Here is a 17810-nt window from a genome sequence, read left to right on the forward strand (position 1 = left end):
TGTTTTATGAGTGTATTGTACCGTGAAGATACAATTGAGCACTTATATTTATATGCCTTGCCGGAAATATTTATATTAAATTTTTTTGCATGTCAGTTACCACAAGAGTATCAAGGGAAGGGGGCTTATTTTAGTCATTTTTTTTTTTAAATTTTCATGTCAATATGATGCATAAATTACTTAACGCTGACAGTCATCGAAATTAGACTTTGGGTGAACAAGCCCGAATTCCGAAACTAGTGCTTGGCATAAGAATTCTAAACAAGCCCTGCTTTATAAAATCGAGAATTCTAGCAAGCCTGAAAAGCATTTTATAAGGTCAGAGCTTGCGGGCTTGTGCTTATTTCGACCACTGAATGCAGCATATCAGACTAAAATTAGCCAAAACCCCCATTCCATAATTGAAGCCTTATTTTTTTTCTTTTCCAGGGGGAGGGGTGCCGATATTCTTAGTTGTGCCCTCATTTTTGTCCCACCCCCTCTTATGTCATATCCTGGATCCGCCCCTTATAACACCCTTCCTAGTTTAATAATCATATTTGAATAAAACGTTCACTGCAAAATGCATAACATCAATAGAAGGGGCAGAGCAAGGATTTGGCGTTAAGACATCACTTTTTGACCTGCGCAACTCCCTCAGAACCATTTTTTTTGTTTAAAGAGTTAGTATTGGGGTTTGGGGATACTCCCCCAAGAAAATATAACAACTACTAGAACAAGGTGCATTTTGGGCATATTATTTTCCCTCTTATATTGAAATAAAAGTAAACAAGGACAATATTATTTTGGGGGGGGGATCAAGGGCGGGGGGTTGGTTGGGGGGGGGGGGGGCGAATGCGCACTCCCTGGATCCACTAAACAATATGCTCTAAATATATGTATGCCTTTAAAAGAGAATGGGGCAATGTGTGACAGAGAAAACTTGTGATGAGAAATTATAAGTGACTCACCATGCTACAAATCACATTTTCCTGAATGCTATTGTCTAGAATTTGTAAAGTGCAGTTTCCTATTTATTATCAGCTTTCAGCAAAAATCACCTGCAGAGTCCAAAGATTATATAATCTGAAATAATTTAACAATTTTAATAAAAAACGCAAATTGTGCATGCAGTTATTATAAAGTACGGATATCAAAGAAGAGTTATATGCATAATTATTCCAGGATTATAACAGCTTTAGATTTCTGTCTGATCAGAATTAGGTCTTGTTATCAGAGAGTCTCTTTTTGATGACAAAACTGAAAAGTACATACATTTGTGATTGTCCCCCTTTTAGCCACTTAGATTGAAATTTAGTTTGTCAGATTTTTGCTGTGAATAAAGGTCACCATGAGCGGACGAATAAAAATATTTTTAGTTTTGTTCCATTTTGTTTCAAAACATGGAATGGCAGAGGCAAACATGTTTTTTTTTCGTATGTAATGATGTTTGAAATGATGATAATGAACAATTATAAAGCCAGACTCAAACAATTAAACAAATTTTAAACAAGAAAATTGAAAACCTGAACCACCTGGCCTTTATACCATTGAATACATAATTTGTAGGAAGCATCGCCAATGTTTAATAACATTTTGGCTCACAAGATTCTATAGTAAATAACTGGAAAAGTGGCAACAGGGTAGTATTTACAACCAACCAGTGTGGAGGAAAAGCACTGACAGTTACAATTTACAATCAATATTTACAGTTCATACATCAGCAATTTTTCACTGAATTAATTATAGCTACAAAAAAAACACTGAATATAACAAAGAATAAAGTTTTATTTAGCTTATCAATTTTTTAAGTCATTTGTTACCAACAATTATGCACATTAAATGAGTAATTGTTTTCTTTTATAAACCATATTCCTCAGGTAATCAAACTGCAATTTTAATATTGGGACACAAAAGTGCATCACATCAACTTAACATAATTATGTGTGTACATAAGTATTAACCAACACTTATAATTTACTTTTATTTAGTTGTTAGTGAAACATGAATACATCTAAAAGCTGCACAATCGCAAATTGACATTTTTGACCTTTTTAAAAAAAATGTCTCAGAATCAGCTCAATTTCCAAATGTAAATATGAAATCTGCTATCTGCTCTTTTGCCAGCAGTCTTGTCAGCAGTCAGTCACTGGTTTACACAAATATTGGCTCATTCCAAGACGAAAAATAAAAAAAAGTTGTCAAAACAATCAATCTGTGAGAGAGCAGCTTTGATATATAACCAAAGGCAATAATTATGGAGGAATACAATAATGTTTTGCCTTGTATCAGTTCCAACTTTGAAGACATCATCATAAACAATGTCCTGATTGTTCAGAACTTTGTTAAAGTTAATGTGATTACGACATTGTTGTGCTCATAAAACAGGGACAGCTAAAATAGTTGTCTCAGACTTTGTTTGGAATACTGCAAATCATACTTCCACAGCAATAATGATTTGTAAGTTAACAACAGCGATGTTGACATCTTGTTATCTTAAAGGACATTCTGAACAATTGGCTCTATGACTGGCAATAATGATTAACAATGACATATTTGGTCAAATCTATCAGATGATCTTTAAACACTTGTAACACTCTACTTATGCCTTTTATCTAAATATCGAATTCATGTTGTAGTATAAAACAAGAGCATCATTTTGGGCCTTTAATCGCTCACCTGAGTGAAAGTTTTAAACTTTTTTTTATGAAAATGAGTTTATTGGTTTATGGAAATGCAGGGATTAAACTATGATCGAGTATTGTCAAATGTTGTAGTTATTAAGTCATCCAAGGACAACATTGATATTTGTTTCAAAACTGTAAACATGGTCACTTGTAAACTTGCTGTAGCCTTAAAAATAAGAAAGAAGGTCAAAGGGATGGGTCCAGCTTTAACCCCCAGCGTCATGATTTGAACAAACTTGGTAGAGGGCTATTATAAATGCTGCATAATAAATATCCAAGGTCTGGGCTGTGTGGTTTGATAAAAGAAGATTTTCAAAGACCTACCTTTATAAGTCTAAAGGAAACTTGTGAACCACAGTGTGGCCAGTTTTGTCCCCAGGGGTATAATTTGTACAAATTTGATAGAGGACAACAGCATGATGCTAAATCAAAATAAAAAATATCTAGGGTCTCGGCCTAGCAGTTTCAGGCAAGAAGATTTTCAAAGACTTCCCTTTGTAAGTATGTAAGAAACTTGTGACCCCTTGTGACCACTTGGGAAGGGCCAATTTTGACCCCAGGGGCATAATTTGAACAAACTTGGTGGAGGACAATCAGACAATATTACACCCCAAATATCTAAGCTCTTAATAAGTCATCATGGTTTTAGTCCAAATTATTTTCTGTTTTTAAAATCCTTTCGGTTGCCATGGCAATCAGAATTCTTTATGGAATTCATTTCTTTGAACAATTTTGAAAGGGCACCAGCCAAGAAACATCCCAGTCAAGTTTCATCCGAATTGGCCAGATCGTTTCGGAGGAGATGTCATTTAAAGCAAATTGTTGACAGAGGTTTGGCGATGGGACAACCCTATCCTGAGCACATAGTGCTCGGGTTAGCTAAAAAAACACTAGACCCATTCACAGAAAGAGATTTATTATAGTTTCACCTGCCGCTGGCGTCGTCCAGTATGATGTCAGATATCAACAACTTTTGTCCAATCATCATCAAATTTGATCAGAATTTGTATTGGCATGATATCTCTGACATGTTTGATAAGCAGCCCATCGCGATATTTACTTGAGATTTATCCCCTTTTGTTATGGAAATTAACTTAAATCGTTTAAAATCAATAACTCTAGAAGTCTTTTTCCAATCATCACCAAATTTGGTCAAGACATGTATGGGCATAATATCTCGGACAAATTTGATAACCAGCAATTTCCCTCGAGTTATGTGAGAGTTAACACCCTATAATGATATACATTACCTGAAATTGGTCTTGTCCAATCAATAGCTTTAAAAAAACCTTTGTCCAATCATCACCAAATTTAGTCAGAATGTGTATGGGCAGAATATCTCAGTCAGGTTCGATAACCTGTCTGAGCCATGTTGCCTCAGTCGTTCAAGAGTTATGATCCTGCAATTGTGAAAAACTATATTTACAGTGTCCGCTCTCTAAATTTTGCTTGACGATCAACCAGTTAACACCAAACTTGAGTGTCCTATAATTAGGACAGGCATATTTTGCGACAGTTGGCGTTCTTGTTTAAGTCATAAGTAATTGTTAAAACAATGTTGTCTTGTCTATAAATACTTTGTGCAGTGTGGCTTAAACACCAAATCTGGAATCAGAAAGTGTGCATCCTATATAAATAACTAAATAAGCAATACTTCAACCATTACATAGGAAGAGAACACTCATGTTTTGTTATGTTTAATATCATATTCTTACAGCTGCACCATATTGTCATTGCAAACAAATAGATCATGTAAATATGATCCTCATTAAAAATAATTTTTCAAACATTTGATTTCGTGTTTAGTTTAAATGTACCCTTTTATACCACATATAGTCATCTGATAGGAATGAATGCCTGCTTTGGACTGTCATATGACCTGTAAAACATTTATCCTTACATGAATATGCGTCTTTAAGAATTGAAGAAATTTCTTAGGGTCGAAAAGTATCAAAAAGAAAATCTCAACACATTGGTCCAGTCTCTTTTACTGTACCTTAAGTGTTGATCAGTGGACTGGATCAATGTGTTGATTTTTTTTTTGTGCTTTCGGAAACTTAAACAAGTTTCTTCAACTAGACGCATGTTCAGGTGAGAAATTTTGTTGTAATTGTTAGATTGGATTTTTATTTGCATGTATGTCACAGGATTTTATTCCATCTGTATGTCTAGAAGATTTTTTGGGCATGTATTTCATACCCATCAATTTTCGCCCAAATCAGGATTTTTTTTAACTTCAGGCTAGTTAATTTAGGCGTTTTGAGATTTTTTGACATTTCTGAACTGCAGTTATGCATAGCTATTTCTACAAGATCGTTGGTAGTAGAAACCGGTTTGATAAATCTAAAGAATTTTTTTTTTTTCATAAGTTAAATGTCACTGAATGTTTTACAGGTCATATGATCCCACAGCAGGAGTTCATTCCTATGAGATGACTTAAATGTTTAATACTTGTCAGTTAAACTTTCTTTCTTCTGGAATGTCTGTAAAGACTAAGGTGTGAAAACAAGCATATATGACCAGATTTCTTCACTGGAAAGCGAAACTTCATACAGAAGCCATAACACTATACCTTTTTATAAGCCACAGTAAGAGAAGTCATTTAACAGCATTTATATATATATATGATATATATAGACAACAATGCCATTCCGAAAAACATGGAATGATGAATAACGTTATATAGAAATAATCTTCTTTGAATTCAACAGATTCTTTCAAATGTCTCTTGCATCTTATTTCATAAAGTGGTCCCTTTACTTAGTCAGTGTCAGCTGCATGCATATAAGTATGTGCTTGTTGCAAATTTGTCTTAAAAAATAAATAATGAAGCTAGCTTTACAGAGAAACGATAAAAATGCTGGCCAAAGAAAATAGCTGGTTTTTTTGTGAATTAACCATACAATACATGCAATTGCATGTTGGTCTGACAAGTTCAAGAGTATTTTCGTGCATTTCTTGTCAGGGCATGTAATAAACGCCTAGAGAGAAAACCAACAATGTGGTGATTTAAGTGAAAAAGCCTGCAAAGCCTCTGTAAAAATAGGAATAACTGCTTTTGGAGACAGTGGAATTTCTAATTTGATCAACAATATTAAAATTGATTATAAAATTGTTTGGCTGATGAATTCATAATTTTGAACCAAATGTTTTACAGAAATAACCATTTTACTTATAATTCAGAATTTCACCTGGAGACATCCAAATATAGCACACTTATTTATGATATAAAGTAGCCTGGAAATATCAGTTAAGTATATCACCTTAAAGCTGCACTCTCACAGATTGAACGTTTTGACAATTTTTTTTTTTTTTGTTTTGAAACGAGCCAATTTTTGCGAAAATCATGGACACCAGTTATATAAGACTGCAGACAAAAAAATTGATGGCAGATTTTGAGATTTAAGTTTGAATATTGATGATTATGCATTTTAAGCTTGACTATTGGAAGAATAGGTGGGCTATACTACTCGCCCCGGCGTCGGCGTCGGCGTCCGGTTAAAGTTTTAGGGCAAGTTGGGATTTTCACTTATAAGTCCAATACCTTTCATTCAGTTGAGTTAATACTTCACACAGTTGTTCAGGGCCATCACATGATGAGGTTAGATAACTCCATATTATTCTTTACACAGATTATGGCCCCAGATTGACTAATTGACTATGAAATTCAGGTTAAAGTTTTAGGGCAGGTTGGGATATTTATAAATAACTTCTATACCCTTTGTTCAATTGACTTAATACTTCCCACAGTTGTTCAGGACCATCCCACAATGAGGTAACATAACTCCATATTATCCTTAATCAGTGTTCTGCCAAGGATTGAAAAAGATGGGGCCGAATGGCCCAGCAGTCATGAAAATTAGGGGCCATTTTCAAAAGTGAAGGGCCATGACCTTTTCCAGGGAAAAATTGAAAACTTTTAAATGAAAGTGTTTTATTTACCCATTTTATACATGGTGTAACATCTACATGACATCAGTATTCTCAAATATTGGACAGATCCATTTAACATTTAGAAAAAAACTATAAACATGGCACAAATGAGACACAATGATATATGTTAAGAACAGTTTCACATGTCAATGTGTTGTTATGCTTTATCAGGGATGTGATTGACCTGGCAGCTGGAGGGCTGAAATCATTTCGGTCATTGGGGCACTTTTGGGGTCAAAAGCACACTGCCGTAGAAGAAAAATTGGCCCCAAAGCACACTAGTATCTATTTTAATCAGCTAAAAAAAAAAAATTTTATTTTTATTTATTTTTTTATTTTTTTTTTTTTTTTTTTTTTTTGGGGGGGGTCCTTGGGGCCATTAGATCCGCGGAATTCCGCGAATCCGCGGACAAATCACATCGCTAAATTGTAACCCTCCCCACCCAGGAATATTTTCCTGTTTTGCATTCCTATAATGCACCAGGGCCTCATTGAAATTGAATTTGTTTATATCTCCCCCCTCTAATTTGATTTGTTTTCTTTTTCTCAGCCATGATGATGACATTGAATTTAGTAAACAAAATATCCTACCCCTCGCAGTTGGATAGTTACATGTATTCGGACCAATGAAAATCGTTGTTTTATCGAATGAATGCTGTGCTGTAAAACTTCTGAAAAAGAAATCGATTAAGTCAAAACGGCTCTTTAAAAATTCAATTAAGTCAGAACGGCTTTTCGAAAAACGGGCGCGCCGATCGGCCCGTCTACAGGTATTTCGTTGCGCCATCCCGATTTTTTCTGCGCCAATGGCGCAAGGGCGCGTCCTTGGCAGAACACTGCTTAATACAAGTTATGGCCCCTGATTGACTTAGGTTAAAGTTTTAAGGCAGGTTAAAGTTTTAGGGCAAGTTGGGATTTTCACTTAAAACTCCAATACCATTCATTCAATTGACTTAATACTTCACACAGTTGTTCAGGGCCATCACATGATGAGGTTAGATAACTCCATATTATATTTTATACAAATTATGGCCCTTGATTGACTATTGGACTTAGGTTAAAGTTTTAGAGCAGGTTGGGATATTTATTAATAACTTCTATACCCTTCATTCAATTGACTTAATACTTCACAAAATTGTTCAGGACCATCACCCAATGAGGTTACATAACTCCATATCCTTAATACAAGTTATGGCCCCTGATTGACTTAGGTTAAAGTTTTAGGCAAGTAAAAGTTAAGGGCAAGTTGGGATTTTAATAAAAAAAAAATTCTATACCTTTCATTCAATGCACTTAATAAAATTCAAAATTATTTACGACCATCTTACAACAAGAAACATAGCTCCATTTTAACCCTAAATACAAATTATGTCCCTATATATATATTTTTTTTTTTCTTCTTTTTTCTTTTGACAGGCACATTTTTACATTCTTAACCAGTTTTTTACCAAGGGAAAACAAGGAGGGCTATATTATATGGTCATTGATTTTTTTTTATTATTATTTTTCTTTTTTTAAATTTTATTTTAATTTCTTTTCAAAGGCATATTTGTATATTTTTTACCACATTTTCATAATGGGAAATCAATTTATTTGAATGACTTGCGTCATTTTTCGGGTGGTTGGAGGGCAGCATCAAAGTCACCTTATGTATTGAATAATTTTAGTTAGGTTTGACATAAATAGACCAAACTTGGTAATATTACATTGTTATTGTATTCACTTCTAAGTCAAAGCGGCGAAGTCGAGCGCGCTGTCTTACGACGGCTCTTGTTCTTAAACCGTTCAGTGTTCTCAATAAGAACCGGCTGCTGGCCAAAATGGACGGTTCAAATGGCAATAGGGCTGGTTCATATTTGGAAAACTAAATGAATTTTCAGTAGAATAAGTAGAAGCTGGTCGGTTAATTTACTATTTGAGACGGTTCAACCGAAACGTATTGAGAACCCTGCCTTTAGTAACGGTTTAAGCCATAAAACATTGATTTTCGAACGGAAATATGAAAATCTGCGATCTGATCTTTTGTCAGCAGTCTTATATCTTTGGTTTGCAGATATTTACACAAAAAATTGATCTTTCCAAGACAAAAAATAAAAAAGTTGTAAAAATGGTAAATCTGTGAGAGTGCAGCTTTAAATGTAACTGTGGTTTGATAAAGACTGCCTTTCTCACCCAAAAGCACAAGTATTTGTATTTCAGCAATATTAAACAGATATCTAATGAAAATATGCTGATGACGTCTGTCACAGGGCTGAAGTGGCGTCAGGTTCCTTGGGGGGGGGGGGGTTGCAATCCTGATGCGCAGTCTTTCGCTAAGACTTGGGCGCAAGCCCGCTAACGCGGTCACAGGGGGTACTCCGAATAATTGGGGAATTAACTCGGTAGAGCCCCTGTGCCTCCTCGCTCTTAGTCCCTGCTAACAGACACCGTTGGTCAGCCTTAGAGTGATTCTGTTTGGCTGCTGTAGTTTCAACACAGAGACTTGTTCAAGTTTTCTGTTCGTTTATTTGTGTATAAAGTTCCTTTCAACTCAGAGATAACAAATAACAAGTAACATTAATCCAATTGTAAATTCAGTGTAAAGGTTTGTTTCATGTACAGTTATATATGAAATCTTCATATGTGGCTGGACTATTTAAAAGTCTCTGGTTATGCCACTGTGGCTACGGTTATGCCACTTAGAAGAGTTCAGGTGTTTCCTAATTGAAAGTCAAAAATCCAGAAAAGTCCTTTTTTTTCTTTTTCTTCTAAAATTCTCTATAAGTACCTATTTACAAAAATGCCCTCACCCAATGATAAAATGGTAGGAGGGAACATATTAAGTTCAACCAATTAAAATACCTTTAACAAAAAAGGAAAGGGCCCTATGGCCAATTAAAACTTATAATATAATTATGCAAATAAGAAAAGAGAGTAAGACTTGTTAATTACTCTAAAAACTTTGATGTCTAGGTGTCAGGTGGCTCACTGCACCATACAAAGAAATGTGCTAAAATTACTGAATAAACAGTAAGCCAAAACAAGATTAAACAATTGCAAAAACAACAATAGTCCAGACTCAATCCATATTATCACACTCCAAAAGAACCTAATTTCTTTAACCAAACACAAGAGATTAAAACTGAAATTGCAGAATACTTTTGAAATAGTTTCAAGATGTCTTTTGATACATAAAAACAACAACAACAACAACTGCAATATTAAACAATTAGCAATTTTAGCAAAATGAAGAATTATGCATTAAAAAAAATACATAAATAATTTCACCTTAAATTTGCCTTACTACACGTCTTCCAATTTGTATCATTTATTTCAAACTGGCTGAAACTTTTTTCTCCCTTCTTTGTATATTTAATGGAATTAGAAAACCCCCTCAAAAGAAATCATTTTGTATATCTGTTTTAAACTTCCAGAACTTGTCGGAGAGATATATTAACATGTTGCTGCCTTGTTTGTTGCAAAATGCCAGGCTTCACAAGAATGCGTTTTGGGGCTTTTTGCATTTTCTGAAAAAATGGTTCGGTAAATACGATGAACGAGACAAACGTTTAGTTTTGCCTTGTGGCGTAATAAATTTTCAATGTTAAGGCAGACAGAAATTATCCAAAGATGGGGGAAATCTTAAGAAGTTCTTACCCTAAATATGCCAAACCTCGACGATAATTATATTTGCTGAATTAATGTACACTCGTAGACAAAAGAAAATTTACATTATCGAATTTCTATATGTTTTTCAAGTAGTCTTTATTGTACAGGCGGATTCTTAATATTTGATACCATTTGAAGCCATCCAAATTAAATATTTTAATATGGTCGTTTTTTTTCTTCTTTTTAGTGGATATTATATTGTCTTAAACACAGGTCTTTAACTTAAAACTATGCTTGTTTATTTTTTTGCGAACATTAATGTTGATTTGGATTTGTATAACTATGCATAGGTAAATATCAAAACAACTACTTAATGTATTGCATTGAGACTTTAGAGAATTATCAATGATCAAAAATACTTAAATAATCAAGTTGGATAACTCTATTTTGCATACAATACATGTATATTATAGTCATTTTTTTGGCTTAGAAATTCTGGTATCTTATTTTGCACCTATCTGTAAAAGCTCTGTAAAAGCTCTTGTTAGTTTTACATTTTCTCGTTTTCTGCTATGATACTTTTGTCAGAGAAAAATCACTTTTAAATTACTTTTATCAGCAGAAAATATCAAAAAGCTTATTTTTCTGGGGGAAAAAGGCAGAGCAATTATAGAGCACGATAAGCAAGAGGTTAATTTGCTGGTTAGAATGAATATCAATAATCTCATAGAGAAATAAGCCAATTCTTGCCATAGCCCCTCATGGGGGGGGGGTAAATATCGCCCTGGTATTGCAACCCATCCCCTGGTCCTGGCGGAGGATCAATATGCCCAGTAATTAAAAAAAACCTCTAAGAAATCTCTCAAGGTTGACAATTTTGTATCATCATTATAAGACCATGGTGACTAAGTCAAAAAAAAAATTGTAATTTAAGAGGTAGTTGATTGTAATTTGTCAAGAATGATAAAAATAATAGTGAAAATATTTTATTATCTTGCTTAGTGCTATACGAACAGACTTAAGTGAATGCGCAGTAAAGTTTTTAAAAAAAATATTCTAGTGCTGTAAGATTCACAATGTCTTGTTTTCTATATTTAATGCTGATTTATTATACATTTATGGTACGAGTTGATATGATTTTATTATGTGTTATTTATTCTTACCTTGCATGTTTATTAGAGCTATAAATAAATGTAAGTAATTACTCCTTCAGATTTCTGTATAGTCTTATATTATAAAGTTTGATATTGTGCTTAATTTCGCTGCATAAAAATCCCCTGGTCTTATATCAACATCCCCTTGAATTCAGACCAAAATCCCCTGGGAAGCCTCTCAGAAATATGGCACGTATGTATAAGCAGCTCATTGAGAATGAAAATTATCGGAAATACAAAAATGTAAACTTTCTAGCTGCTATTGATGATAACTGTTCACTTAGTATAAAAAATCCACAATATCATCATTTAATGGCCCTTCAAATCCGTGTTGAAACAATCAACCTCTCAATTTAACTGATCTCATACATCAACCATAAAATTTACAACATGAACATAGCTGAGTGCAAAGCAGATACCATCATATATTCTTATTATTGCAGTATGTTTGCTTTAAACTTTATTGTGTTATTGAATTATTGCATCCTCTTTTGTATTCCAGTAGAAACCCATGCTTGGCAGTTTAATGAAAGTTCCGCCAGTGCAGTGAAAGGGAATTTGTCAAGCTGTCAGCTTTTATTTTTAGGTAAGTGAATTTAATACACATAGAAATGAGGGCAAAGTTTACGGGTGCAACTTAAAGATGCACTCTTGTTCCCAAATAAGATGTACCATAGTAAATAAAGTAGTTGTAATTTACTGAAAGGGATGATTATATCGAAACTAATGGTTTTCATGAAGGATATCACGTTTAAGTTGAAAGAAAGGTGCAGAAAACATGGTATTTCTACCTTATGAGATGATAGTTGATCACTGTAAATCTTTTAGGACCCACCAGTCATTTATTATTTGTATGTTTTCAGCTATAAAATACCCGATTACAATTTTGTTATAAGTAATTTATATTTTGCATAAATGCATTATTTAGTAAGTAATTAAAAGGTTTATCACTCAAAATGTATGTTTGTTATACATGTGTTTGTATTGATTTTAAATAAGAGTGTCACTTAATGCAGATGTGACCTGGCTGCTTTTGAGTGATAAGTAATAATTATTGTCCTCTGGTTTTGAATTTCGAAACCATTAAATTGGCAGTGCACAGCCTGGGCTCAGCAGCCCTTCCCTGCATATTGAATTGTTTATTAAAGGCTCACAATAAAGGTTCATGCGTAAATATATTTTTAAATTTTAATTTAACTGATTTGACTTAAATAATTGAAACAAAAAATGCATCTGATAAAGGAACCGATAAAAAAAATTAAGCGATATTTTGTTGGTTTTTTAATTGGGGAAGTTGTTGCCAAGTAGCCATTAATTATTAATAACACAAACATTTATAAAGGCTAAAAAAAAAAAATTCTGACCCAAAATTATATGCTGTTTTTTTTTTTTTTTCATTCAAGTCAAATGAGTTAAAAATAACACATTGTTATTATGTCTCCCTGATTCATTGATTATTGATTATTGATTTTGTGATTAAAAGTCAAAGATCAAGGTCGCGGTAAACTTGAGGTGAAACATCGGTTTCAACTCAATTGCTAAAGATCTTTTGGGTCCAGGAACTTCATACTTAGTATGCTAGTTGTTCATGACTTGTAGATGACTCCTATTGATTTTGAGATCAGTAGGTCAAAGGTCAAGGTCGCTGTTACCTTGAGGTAAAATGTTGGCAGTGACCTAAAGCTTAATCATGGTTTCTGCTCAATAACTACAGAAAGCTTGTACCCAGGAACTTCATACTTGGTATGCTAATTGGTCATGACTAGTGGATGACTCCACTTGATCAGTAGGTCAAAGGTCAAGGTCACAGTGACCTTGAGGTGAAGAAACAGTTTCCACTCAATAACTAAAGAACGCTTGCACCCAGGAACTTCATACTTGGCATGCTGACTAGTAGATGAACCCTGTTGATTTTGAGATAAGTAGTTCAAAGGTCAAGGTCACCTGATGTCCTTGAGGTGAAGAAACACTTACTGCTCAGTAAATAAAGAACCCTTGCACCCAGGAACTTCATACTTGGTATGCAAGTTGGTCATGACTTAAGTGGATGTCACCCCTATTGATTTTGTGATCAGTCCGTCAATCAGTACGCGTCAGTCTGTCAGTCCCTCAATCTGTAAGTCACACTTTGTTTCCGCTCAATAAATAAAGAATGCATGCACCCAGGAACTTCATACTTGGTTTGCTAGTGGGTTATGATTAGAAGATGACCCCTGATTTTGAGATCAGTAGGTCAAAGGTGAAGGTCGCAGTAGATGCTCACTATTTAATATGGGTGAATAAACCAAACTTTACTGTTGGTTCGTCTCCAGTCCAAAGTTACAAATATCATGTCCATCATTTATTTTTTCTCAGTTACCACCACACATCAGGGGAGACAAGCACTTTTTCAAAAAAGCAATCTCTAGTTATTTATTTTTAGCTCACCTGAGCACAAAGTGCTCAACTGGTGAGCTATTGTGATCGTTCTATGTCCGGCGTACGGCGTCAACAATTGGTATCTTCTTCACATAAACAGCTTGGACAATTTAGATGAAACTTCATCGGAATGATCCTTGGTTGGTGCTTTATCAAAATTGTTCAAAGAAATGAATTCCATGCAGAACTCTGGTTGCCATGGCAACCTAAAGGAAAATGTCAACAATTGGTTATAATCATCATCTTCTCCTAAACCCCTTGGACAATTTAGATGAAACTTCATCGGAGTGATCCTTGGTTGGTGCTTTATCAAAATTGTTCAAAGAAATGAATTCCATGCAGAACTCTGGTTGACATGGCAACCTAAAGGAAATGGTCAATAATTGGTTATATTCATCATCTTCTCCTAAACCCCATGGACAATTTTGATGAAACTTCATCGGAATGATCCTTGGTTGGTGCTTTATCAAAATTGTTCAAAGAAATGAATTCCATACAGAACTCTGGTTGCCATGGCAACCTAAAGGAAAATGTCAACAATTGGTTATAATCATCATTTTCTCCTAAACCCCTTGGTCAATTTTAATGAAACTTCATAGGAATGAACCTTGGTTGGTGCTTTATCGTTCAAAGAAATGAATTCCATGCAGAACTCTGGTTGACATGGCAACCTAAAGGAAAAGCGTCAATAGTTGGTTATAATTGTCATCTTCTCCTAAACCCCATGGACAATTTTAATGAAACTTCATAGGAATGATCCTTGGTTGGTGCTTTATCAAAATTGTTCAAAGAAATGAATTCCATGCAGAACTCTGGTTGACATGGCAACCTAAAGGAAAAGTGTAAACAATTGGTTATAATCATCATCTACTCCTAAACCCCTTGGACAATTTTAATGAAACTTCATAGGAGTGATCCTTGGTTGGTGCTTTTTCCAAATTGTTAAAAAAAAATCCATGCAGGACTCATGTTGCCATGGCAGCCTAAAGGAAAAATTACAAAACTTTTTTTGGCAAATACTCTGAGGCTTAGTGCTTAAATAATTGGTGTGTAACATTGTCTATTGGTTACATCTACCATGTTTAATTAAACATAGTTTTGTCAGTGTGCAGGCAATTGAACGAAGTCCTGTCAGTGTGCAGGCAATTGAACAAATTACTGTCAGTGTGCAGGCAACTGAAAAAAAGTCTTGTCAGTGTGCAGGTTTCTGTACCCAAGTGCTGTCAGTGTGAAGTCAGTTATCAAGTCCTGTCAGTGTGCAGGCAACTGAACAAAGTCCTGTCAGTGTGCAGGCTTCTGTACCAAGTGCTGTCAGTGTGAAGTCAGTTATCAAGTCCTGTCAGTGTGCAGGTTTCTGTACCAAGTGCTGTCTGTGTGCGGTCAATTATCAAGTCCTGTCAGTGTGCAGGCAACTGAACAAAATCCTGTCAGTGTGCAGGCAACTGGACAAAGTCCTGTCAGTGTGCAGGTATGAGAATCAAATTCTCTCAGTGTGCAGTCAATCATCAAGTCCTGTAAGTGTGCAGGCAACTGAACAAAATCCTGTCAGTGTGCAGGCTATATCACCAAGTCCTGTGAGTGTGCAGGAAACTGTGACAAGTCCTGTCAGTGTGCAGGAAACTGTGACAAGTCCTGTCAGTTATTATCCAGGCAATATGTTTGAACAGTATGTTTTTTAATATTCTTTGAGAACAAATATCAAGCTATATTGATAACAAAGGTTAAACTCTTTTACTCAGGTGAACGATTTAGGGCCATTATGGCCCTCTTGTTTTATATTGTGCGCCTTTAAAGCAAAATTAAATAATAGCAATCTAGGTGTTGGTGCGAATGTCTCTTTGCAAGCGAGTATGCATATCTGCGAATCTCAGAATAAACCTGACTGCCAACAAAACTAAACTTATGCAGTTGTTTTGCGTCAGAATGATGCTCATTTTATGTGTATCGAGGGTTTGCCATTTTTTGCAAGGAAGTTTTGTTTAAATGTTGTGCCAATTTCTGCTGCTACAATTATAAATTATTGCAGATAGTACATTCCAGTTGAATTTTTGCTGTCCTTTCAGATCAACTTGAAGTATGCATGGATTTTCAGTAATATAAGTGACCTTATATAAAACTGAATTTCCGGATCATTAAAAAGAAATTAGCCAAAAATTTAAGTTTCTTTAATGGCAATTTATGATTATAAATACAAGATGTAATACACTTGAATCATGTTACAGAAAATGCAACTCCCACGATCCTTGATTATAATAGATACTGTATTTCTATGCATATTTATTTTTATTCATTTCTTTATGTTATGATTTTTCCATACAGATTCTTGATATATAATTTGGTTTAATTAATTTCTTTGTATTGAAGTCGAAATATCACACTGAATGCTTTTTGTGTTATATAAGAAGAAATCCATCCCTGATACTCGGTCTATTCATAAGTATAATTCCATTGAATAATCTGTTAATATAGCATGGGTTCAAATGATGGAAGAAATCATGACATTAGGATTCAGTCCACGTCAGTATTTATATTGTTAACTCCAGTAAATGAGTACAGTTTTAGGTTCTAATAGTTTGGTTCGATAATCATCAGGCTTTTACCGTATTCATTTCAAGTTATTTACCTGATGCCAGCCAAATTACAAATTTTGTTGCAACTAGTGCCAAATTAATACATCTTTTCTTATGAACAGAATTATTATTGGAAATTGGATTAGGTAGAGGTTTGATTTATTCATACTGTATTGCAAAAATTAAGCATTTTCATCCAAGGGAACGATAGCAACCATAGCATAAGTTTGTTTAAGTATATGATTTCCGGTGATTTATCAGCGAAATAAACTTGATATTTCACTGTTTTAAACAGTGAAAATATCAATTTGATATTTTTCACTGTTTTGAAATTTAAGCCCGCTCTCGGTTCCAAATCAAATGTCAGCGCGGACAGGGCTGGGACATGTACAATTTCAATGTTTTTCTGAAAAAGTGTTATTTAATTTATGACTTTCAATTCCAATATAAGGCCTGTAATAAAAAGAAAAATTGTTTGGTCTAGTGTTTGAAATCAATATATTTCACTTCTTGAACACCATAAGTAAATATTTTACTTGTAGCTTCGCCAACTGTGAAATATCAATTTTAGTGCTCATTTGATGAAATATATAACAATCTTACACTGAAACAAACAATAATCCTCTATTTATTTGTTATACATGAACCATAGCAGACTTATAATTTATCATTGAAACTCAGGTAAATATAGATCATCAAATATGACCTCACATCCCAAAATAGGAATGAACTGAGTCATAGCAATCGAGGACATTGACAAATTAAATCAAAGACGGACTCTAGAACCTCCAGTTCAGGTGTCCTAATGGGAAACCGGGCATCCTTAGGGCAAAAAGTTAAAGAAAGAAATCCATATACATGTTAGGTTGACTGGCATTACCAAGGCAACACATCCAACTATCGATAAGAGGAAAAATGGATGCAGGAAACTGGCTTTCAAAAGCAATTTTAATATAATTTTAAAAAAAAATACAAAAAAAATTTGCCTATATTTTTTTAAGCTTGCCTCCCCTGCCACACAAGCTGTGGCGCCTCTGAAATACTTGGCATTGATTGGGAGCAATAAACTATAATATGAAATTGAATGAGAAATACCCAGTTATGACAAAGAAATTTAAAAAAAAAAAAAAACGCATTCGGCGCATTTGTGTGACTGGTTACCAAAAACCTTTTAAAAAATGAACCATGTTCATTTCAGTCAGAGAAAAATCAGTTCCTTGTGTTTTCTTGTATTTTATGCCTTGTTACTACAGAGAATTTAATTACTTGTTACATTCGTGCTAACAAAATTATATGTCTGTAGTTAATAACATTTATGTCTCCTGCTTTTACAGTCTTTTAAAAAGTGCATAATAGATGAATTTAAGTAAGTTTATTAGGTTTCTTAACATCATACAAAATGTTCAGACATCGATAATTGTCTCCGAATTGATGACATCATAATTGGATGTGACAGCCGGAAGCTTTTGGCATGCTGATAA

General features: G+C 34.3%; 1 protein-coding gene across 8 annotated transcripts in view; it reads left to right on the forward strand.

Moving 5' to 3' along the window:
• The window catches only part of LOC128213024 (neurocalcin homolog), a 105765-nt gene that overhangs the window by 5202 nt on the left and 82753 nt on the right, over nt 1–17810 (forward strand). For 4 of the 8 annotated variants that reach the window (XM_052918500.1, XM_052918496.1, XM_052918504.1 and 1 more), the window contains exon 2: nt 11844–11927. The gene's annotated coding sequence lies outside the window, so the exon portion shown is untranslated. Of the gene's footprint in view, nt 1–11742; nt 11928–17810 lie in introns of those variants that run through there. The other 4 variants (XM_052918498.1, XM_052918495.1, XM_052918501.1 and 1 more) reach the window with 2 other exon arrangements.

The sequence above is a fragment of the Mya arenaria genome, chromosome 13, assembly GCF_026914265.1.
Source record: "Mya arenaria isolate MELC-2E11 chromosome 13, ASM2691426v1".
Lineage (NCBI taxonomy): Eukaryota > Metazoa > Mollusca > Bivalvia > Myida > Myidae > Mya > Mya arenaria.